The sequence below is a fragment of the Bubalus kerabau genome, chromosome 19 (assembly GCF_029407905.1).
Source record: "Bubalus kerabau isolate K-KA32 ecotype Philippines breed swamp buffalo chromosome 19, PCC_UOA_SB_1v2, whole genome shotgun sequence".
Classification (NCBI taxonomy): domain Eukaryota; kingdom Metazoa; phylum Chordata; class Mammalia; order Artiodactyla; family Bovidae; genus Bubalus; species Bubalus kerabau.
Window position 1 is genome coordinate 33,426,127 of NC_073642.1, and position 8,736 is coordinate 33,434,862.

At 50.9% G+C, this 8,736-nt stretch overlaps 1 protein-coding gene across 1 annotated transcript in view; it reads right to left on the reverse strand.

The window, feature by feature from the left end:
* LINGO1 (leucine rich repeat and Ig domain containing 1) overlaps positions 1 to 6,833 on the reverse strand; it is a 69,941-nt gene extending 63,108 nt beyond the window's left edge. Inside the window, exon 1 of the mRNA XM_055556059.1 lies at positions 6,736 to 6,833. The gene's annotated coding sequence lies outside the window, so the exon portion shown is untranslated. The remainder of the gene's footprint in view (positions 1 to 6,735) is intronic.
* Between the last annotated feature and the right edge of the window lie 1,903 nt (positions 6,834 to 8,736).

Here is an 8,736-nt window from a genome sequence, read left to right on the forward strand (position 1 = left end):
AAACGGAGTCCCAGCCCTCCTTACGCAAGGAGCACCAACCCTGGTCACACATGGAGCCCCGACACTAGTTACAAATTGAGCCCTGACCCTCCTCACACATGGAGCCCGGACCTTGTCACACATGGAGCCCTGACCCGCAGGGCAGACTGATGCTCAAAGATACGGAGGAGGTTCCAGCAGCATCAGCCTTTCACCTCCCCCATTCCTCAGGCCTGGGTGACAGACACGGTTTCTGGGTGTCTGAGACAGAGCTCAGCTCTGAGTGACTGTTGGCAGCTGGTGCCCAAGGTGGCTCATGGTGGCTGATTTCTTGACCTTCTCAAGACCAAGACTGAGCAGGTGACAAGCTCCTCTGTGTCCAGGACACAGCATGTGTCTAGAAGACACCAGGTCCTCTAGGAGCCCCAGCCCCAGGCTTCCATGGCGAAGCTGCCATGCCCATCCCTTCCCCTCCCCAGCCCAGCAGAGCTTGCTCCCTTGCTCCTCACCATCCCTTCCCCTCTCCACAAGGATCCAGCTTTACCTCCCTCTCTTCCAGGAAAAAGCTGTGAATTTCTAGGTACCTGTCCCCTCTGCCTTCCCCCTCCCCCCTTCCCCCTCCCCTCTCCCCCCTTCCCCCTCCCCCCTTCCCCCTTCCCCCTCCCCCCTTCCCCCTCCCCCCTTCCCCTCTCCTTAGTGAAGTTGCTCAGTCGTGTCCGACTCTTTGCGACCCCATGGACTGTAGCCTGCTAGGCTTCTCAGTCCATGGAATTTTCCAGGCAAGAGTACTGGAGTGGGTTGCCATTTCCTTCTCCAGGGGATCTTCCCAACCCAGGGATCGAACCCGGGTCTCTTGCACTGCAGGCAGACGCTTTACCATCTCAGCCACCTCTTCCAGGAAAAAGCTGTGAATTTCTAGGTACCTGTCCCCTCCGCCTTCCCCCTTCCCCTATCCTGGCCTTCCCCAGCCCACATACACATGCAACAGGCCCCATTCAGTGTCCTCAGCTGACTGTCAGTTAATCCCTGCAGAGGTGTTAGCTGATAATTAAGACGTTAGCTGAGAACTTAACATGTGATTCCGTGCCAGGAGTATTTTGGTTTTAACAGGTTGCTCTTTGAAATGGGAAAACCTTCAAGACCCAGCCAAATGGCAGACGGGGGATGCTGAGGGGGTTGGTGGGGGAGGATATTTTGTGCCTGGAGCCCTTCCAGCCTTCCTGAAACCCACTCTGTCTCACCTCCCCTGTCATGGGGTGGACAGAACTCAGGCATTGGAGCTGCCTCCCAGGCTTTCTCCACCTCCTTCGAGTTGATGCCACTGGACACGTGATGAAACCTCACTGAACCTCAGTTGCCTCATCTATAGATGGGTTTATAGAATACCAGCCTTGCACACAGGAGGCCCTCCACCCTTCAGAGCTCCCACCATCTCCAACTTCCCTTCGCTTCTTCCTTCCACCTCTCACCTCCTCACACTCTACCCCTAATCAACGGCCAAGTCTATTCTCTGAACCCCCTACCATCTTTCCCCAGGCCATGATCAATGGAATCAAACTGCAAGGCCTGGACAGACATGAGACTGTGGGGACATTTTTCAGATGATGGGAAAGGAGCTTCAGAGCAAGGAGAAAGGACAGCTCACTCAGTAAACAGTGTCCAAACAACCGGCTAGTCATTTGGAGGGAAACTGCTTAGATAGCTATCCTCAAACCACACCCATAGAAACATTCTGAATGAACCAGAAATTTAAATATTTTTAAATATTATGCGTGCTGCATGCTCAGTCGCTTCAGTCGTAACTGACTCTTTCCAACCCTGTGGACTGTACCCCGCCATGAGAGCTCTGTCCATGAGATCCTCCAGGCAAGAATACTTGAGTGGGTTGCCATCTCCTCCTCCAGGGGATCTTCCCGACCCAGGGATCAAACATGCATCTCTTACATCTCCTGCATTGGCAGGTGGGTTCTTTACCCCTAGCGCCACCTGAGAAGCCCCTTATATATCATAAAGAAGTAGAAAACAACATAAGACAACTTTTCAAAACTTTTTGGTGGGTAATGCCAGAAACTCTAAAGGAAAATAGTGATGGACTTGACCGCAGGACCATTTCAAACTTTTAAGGGGTTTTAAAAAAAGTTCTATAAATTGAAATGACCAAAAAACAGCCACAAAACTGTGAAAAAAAATTGCAACATATGGCAGGTAAAGGGTTAAATCTCTCATCCTCTTATAAATCAATTTGCTCTTGCAGGTCAATAAGATGCATTTCACACACTCTCCCACCAAACAAGGTTGCCTGTGACCTCCCCACGGCTAATGCATGATCAATGCTCAGTCTGCATTGTACTCGACCTCATGCTTGAAACATGCCTTGCCCTTGGCTTCCAGGAGAGCATACCTGGCTTTCTTCCACCTCACTCATTGCACCTTCCCAGTCATCTTTTCGGTGCCTCCTCAGCTCCCTCACTTCAGACCAAAGGAGGCTCCAGGACCTTCTCTGAGTCCTTCTCTTTTGTACCTCTGTGCTGCGTTTAGTCGCTCGGTTGTGTCCTACTCTTTGCGACCCCATGGACTGCAGCCTGCCAGGCTTCTCTGCCATGGGGATTCTCCAGGCAGGAATAACGGAGTGGGTTTCCATGCCCCCCTCCAAGGGATCTTCCCAACCCAGGGATCGAATCTGGTCTCCCACATTGCAGGTGGATTCTTTACCATCTGAGCCACCAGGGATGCCCAAGAATACTGGAGTGGGCAGTCTATCGCTTCTCCAGAGGATCTTCCCAACCCAGGAATCAAACCAGGGTCTCCTGCACTGCAGGCAGATTCTTTACCAGCTGAGCTACGAGGGAAGCCATTTGCACCTATACTTACTCCCTTCATGCTCTTATCCAATTTCATAGCTTTATGCTGACGACCATGTATTTGTATCTCCAGTTCAGACCTGGGCCCTGAACTTCACCCTCATGTCCATTTCTACTTAGATGTCTACTAGCATCTCATACTCTACCTCTCCACAGCCAGGGCCCACCTGGGCGGTGTACCAAGCCCCACACTCAGCAAGGTCCCAGGCTTAGTTTAATGCTCTACTCTCAGAACTTTGAAATTCTTAATATTATTTTTTAAACAAAAAGCCATACACTTCATTTAGCTCTGGCTCCCATACATCATGTAGCCGGTCCCGTCCATAGCCGAGCTCCTCTCCTCCCCTACATCAAACCCACTGTTAATCAACTCACTCTGCTCTGTGGATGGCAGCAGTCCCATCCTTCTCCTACTTGGGCCAAAACCTTTGGAATCACTGTTATGGATTCAACGTTTGTGTCTCCCAAAATTTGTACGTTGGAACCCCAACTCCAAATGTGATGGCGTTTGGAGGTGGGATGTGACGTGGGTTAGATGAGGTCATGAAGGTGGGGCCCTCATGATGGGATTGGTAACCTTATAAGAAGAGGAAGAGACACCAGGGCTCAGTCTCTCCGTGTGCACACAAAAAAGTCACATGAGCATACAGCGAGATGGTAGTCATCTACAAGCCAAGTAGAGGGTCCTCGCCAAGAACTGTGTCTGCCAGCACCTTGATCTTGGACTTCCCAGTCTAAAGAAGTGTGAGAAATAAATGTGTGTTGTTTAAGCCACCCAGCCTATGGTATTTGATTATGGCAGCTTAAAATGACTAAGACAGTAATCTTTGGCTCTCTCTCTCTCTCACATACACACACACACCACCTCATCCAATCTGCCAGCAAATCCTATTGGCTCTACCATTAACATGTACTCAGAATCTTTTCACTTCTCCCCACTTCCATCAAGACCCCCTAGTCCAAACCCCACCATCTCTTCCCTGGAGCATCACAACCGTCTACCACCTGATCTGCCTGCGACCATTCTGGCCCCCTTCAGTAGCTGGAGTGATCTGGCTAAAATGAAATTCAGATTGTGTCATACCATTATTCAGAACCTTCCATGTCTCCCTGCTTTCCCCACTTCATTCCGAGGAAAAGCCCAGGCCTTAGGGTGCCCACCAGGCCCTGTGAGGTCTGGCTCTTGATCCCTCTCTGGTCGCACACTCCACTCTCTCCCTCCCTCACCCTGTTCCAGCCACACTGGCCTTCTCCCCTAGCCCTGAACAGGCCAGGCCTACCCCTAACTCAGGGACCCAGACATCTGTGTGACTCATTCTCTTGCCTCCTACAGGTCTTTTCTTTACTGCCGTCTCCCAGCGAGGCCTTCCTGACTGCCATAACCAAGTGTCCCAACACTTCTCATCCCCACCCTGCTCGCTTTTCTTCTCATTAGCACTTAGCACTCATACACACACTAGATTTCACTTGATTATCTGTTTTTCCTTGGCTGTCTCTCCTTCACAAGAGCTTAAGTTCCACGGAGCAGGAATTTTGTTTTGTTAATTTCGTTCACTGTTAGGTCCCTAAACAAAACAGTATCCAACACGTGGTAGATGCTCAATTAATGCTTATTGAATAAAGGGACAGATGAATAGACGAATAAGCTGAGGATCTGACATGAATAAGCACTTGATAAACAGGCAAACAAACTGAAATGGCCAAAGAACACACATGAATATGCCCAATCTCACTGGTGATCAAAGAAATGTAAAATCAATCAGTTTTATCTACCAGGTTGGCCTGGATTTAAGGGAGTGATAATGTCAGGCTGGCAAGGGTGAAGGGACAAGGCCTCTTGTACGCGACAAGTCAGCACAAGTTTCTGGAGGTTGATCTGGCCTGTGGGTCAAACCTGGAAATGTGCGTGCCCTCTGACCCAGGCAGTCCACTTCCAGAAACACCCCTAAAGGAGCCGTAGCACAAGTGCACACATATGTAGGAACTGGGAGGTTCCCTGAGTGAAGTTTATAAATAACCAAACACCAGAAACATCTAAATGGCCCTGGACAGGATTAATAATTGATAACATAACTTAAAGACTATCCATACAATGGGCGTAAAAGGCAGGGAAGAACACTAGAATGATCTATACAATAATATTAAGTGAGAAATCAAGCGACAGGGCAGTATAACTAGTGTGATAGTTTTTCCTTTTAAAATATGTTTCTAAGCACATAGAAACAAATCTGGAAGGATATGATATATGGAACTAGTTAGCAGGGGCTAGCCTTGGCAAGGAAGAGATTTTGGGAAGAGCGTGAACTGCATGCTTTAGATACTTCTACAGGGACTTCCCTGGTGGTCCAGTGGCTAAGACTTTGCCTTCCAATTCAGGGGATGTGGGTTTGATCCCTGGTCAGGGAGCTAAGATCCCCATGCCTCACAGCCATAAAGTAGAAAGAATACTGTAACAAATTCAATAAAGACTTTAAAAATGGTCCACATTAAAAAAATCTTAAAAAATAATCTATCTACATTGTTAGATCAATAGGTAGATATAGGGAACATATGACCTTAATAGTTGGAAAAATTACTCCACCTGAGGAGAAAACACATCCCTTGTCTCCCCAGTGCTGAAGGATGCAGAAATAGGACATTCTAAGCCCTCATTATCTGGCCCTGCCTCATCCCTGTTATCCCACCCACCTCCATCCCCACACCCCAGCACTCTGGGTTCCAAGCTCACGAAACAATTTTATATTCCTGGTTCCTCTCACAGCTCCACACCTATCTCACAGCTCCATTCACAGGCACAAAGGCCCAGCCGACCCCACGCAGTGACCTCCTCAGCCTGAATTCTGCTGTCAGAGAGCCAGAAGGGGGAAAACAAGGACCCCAAGAGCACCCTTCAGAGCCAGCCCTGCAGCCTCTAGCGGGAACCCCAGGTCTCTGCCCCAGGGATGGCTTGCAGGATCTATTTACTGTGGCCTGAGCAGGCTTGACCACCCCTGGCTCCAGGGCCCCCTCTGTAGGCCATGGACACAGCTGCTCTGGGGGTGCCAACATGGGCCCAGCAAAGTGGGGACTGAACAGAGGAAGAGGGGGCTGGGGTTTCAGCTCCCATTAACATTGCCACATTGAATCAATAGAATCATAGGTCCCATGCAATATTTGGGACATACTTATGCTGAAAAATGATCTGTTGTCTTTCTGAAGTTCACATTGAGCTGGACATCTTGTATTTTTTCTGGCAAGCCTAGCTCCCACCACATCCCAGCTCTTGACCCCAAGCAGAAAGCCTCTACTGGGGCACCCAGCAGCAACTGAGAAATGTCCTCTCTCGGGCCCAACGCAGAGGGATTAAAAGTGATTAAAAGTGAGCAGGGCTGTTCTCGGTGCCCGAAACAGCGCCTCTGCCCTGGGGGTGTCCTGTAGACAGCAAGGACCTTCCAGAGTAAGAGCCCCCACTCACAGAAGCACACACACCAGGCGAGTGAAGACGGCAGGTCAGGCAGGGAAAAGCCAGTGACAGCAATGGAGGAGAAACCTCATAGGCAAAAGCTCCCACTGCTGAAAGAACTTGGCAGGTGTGTACCACGAAGGATCCTTAACCAGCTGCAGACAGCGATATGTGGGAGCCACACGGGGGCCTCTCCGTGTCTCGGGGACGAGGCCTGGTTTGCAGGGGTTGCTGCTGAGGTGGCCCGCCTCTTGGAGGTCTGGAACTCGTCCCCTGGAGGCCCTGCGGGGGCCTGGGGGCTTCAAACCCCACGCCATGTGCCCACTCCTCCCCCCCCCCCCCAATCGTCCAGACAGGGGATCATCCACCCAGTGCCCGAGGACCCTACTCTTAGAGTCCTCCCACTCAGTGCAGAGACACAACGAGGGAGAGCCCACCTCCATCTCCCCCTACCTGGGTCAGACTGCTCCGGGAGGCAAACAGCCGGGCCTCTGGGGGCCGGAGGCGTGGCAGGGGGAGCGGCGGCCCGTCCGTCTCGGTCCCAGCATGCACTGCGGGAAAGAGCAGGGAGGTGAGCGCGGACAAAGCCTGGGCCTCTGCAACTCGGGGGTGCCCAGCTCAGCATGCGCCCCCCGCCCCCGAGCAGATCCTGACCCTCTGCCCCCGGGGGCTCAGCGCTGCCTCCCACTTCAGCGAGGGGCCTTCTGCCACCTGTCTCCCTGCTATCTCCTGGCTCCCTCGATTAGCCCCCCAGGTCTGGCATTTGAGGCCTTGTCCAAACCCCTCACTTCTCATCATCTCACACTGTCTTCGATAGGTCAGGCCCACCTCGGCAGGTTTTGTTCACCACACACACATACACACACACAGACAGTTCTACCTCATTCTCTCTGAGATTCCCTCTGCTGCCCACCAACCCTTTCCCCTGCCTGCTGGAAGCTTCAACTACATGTCCTCACCCCCAGCACCTCACCCCAGCATAGCTGGCCTCTGTCCCACCACTGCACACAATACCCTCTGCCAGGATCCCCACTGCCCAGGCCAGTCCTCCTGCCCCAGCTGCTGGGCCTCTGGCCAACTGACCTCTCCCTCCTGTAGGAGGCTCCTGACCCACACTCCCCTCATTTTCACCACTCCTCCTCACACATGGCCCCCAGCTGCCATGTTCCCTCCTTCCCTCCTTTCTCCTCCCTGGACCACTTACCCACACCTGTGTTTCAGTAACCCTCTGTCCATGCCCCCCAGGGGATCCCATCATGCCTGGAGGAGAGTCGAGGCCCCTGACCTGTCTCCCGCCCTCTCCTCCCTCCCTCAGCTCCAGCTGCAAGGCCCGCCCTGCAGCACACCCCACTCCAGCTCCACACAGGCCTGGCTCCTCCTCAGCCAGGTTCAGCTCAAGGCACCTCCTCAGAGAGCCTTCCCTGACCACCCTGCACAGGAACCGCTCCTTCCCCGAGTCACACTGCTCTGAGTGACTGACGTGTCATTCGGTGTTCCCTGTCTCAACAATCCCACGGCGAGCTTTATTTCCAGTCAGGTTAATTGAGGTATAATTTACTTGCAGTAAAATTTACCCTTTTTTAGATAAAGAATTCTAGTGAGGATGTGGAGAAAGGGGAATCCTTATGCACTGTTGGTGGGAATGGAAATTGGTGCAGCCGATGGAAAACATTACGGAGGGTCCTCAAAAAATTAAAAATAGAACTGCCATGTGATTCAGCAATTCCACTTCTGGGTATATAGCCAAAGGAAATGAAAACACTATCTCAAAAAGATAGATGCACTTCTGTGTTCACTGCAGCATTATTTACAGCAGCCAGCACATGGAGACAACATAAGTGTCCATCAGTGAATGAATGAATGAAGAAGGTATGAGATATATACATATACATCTATATGATAAAATTATTCAGTCAGAAAAAATAAGGAAATCCATTTGTGACAACACGGATGGACCTTGAAGGCATTATGCTAAGTGAAATAACTCAAAGACAAATACTGTATTGCAGAATCTAAAAAAATAGAAATAAAAAACTAAACTCTTAGGAAAAGAGATCAGACTTATGGTTACCAGAGTCAGAGGGTTGGTGGAGAAGGAATTGCAGGAAGGTGGTCAAAAGTGGTAAAGAGCTTGCCTGCCAATGGAGAAGACTTAAGAGACTCTGGCTCAATCCCTGGGATGGGAAGATCCCCTGGAGGAAATGGCAACCCACTCCAGTATTCTTGCCTGGAGAACCCCATGGACAGGGGAGCCTGGTGGGCTACAGTCCATGGGGTCACACAAAGTCGGACACGCCTAAAGCAACTTAGCATGGCACAGCAGGGTCAAAAGGTACAAATGTCCAGTTACAAGATAAGTACGTGCCAGGGATAAGCACAGCATGATGACTATAGTTAGCAGTCTGTTACACACGAAAGTTACTAAGAAAGTAGATCCTCAGAGTTCTTATTACA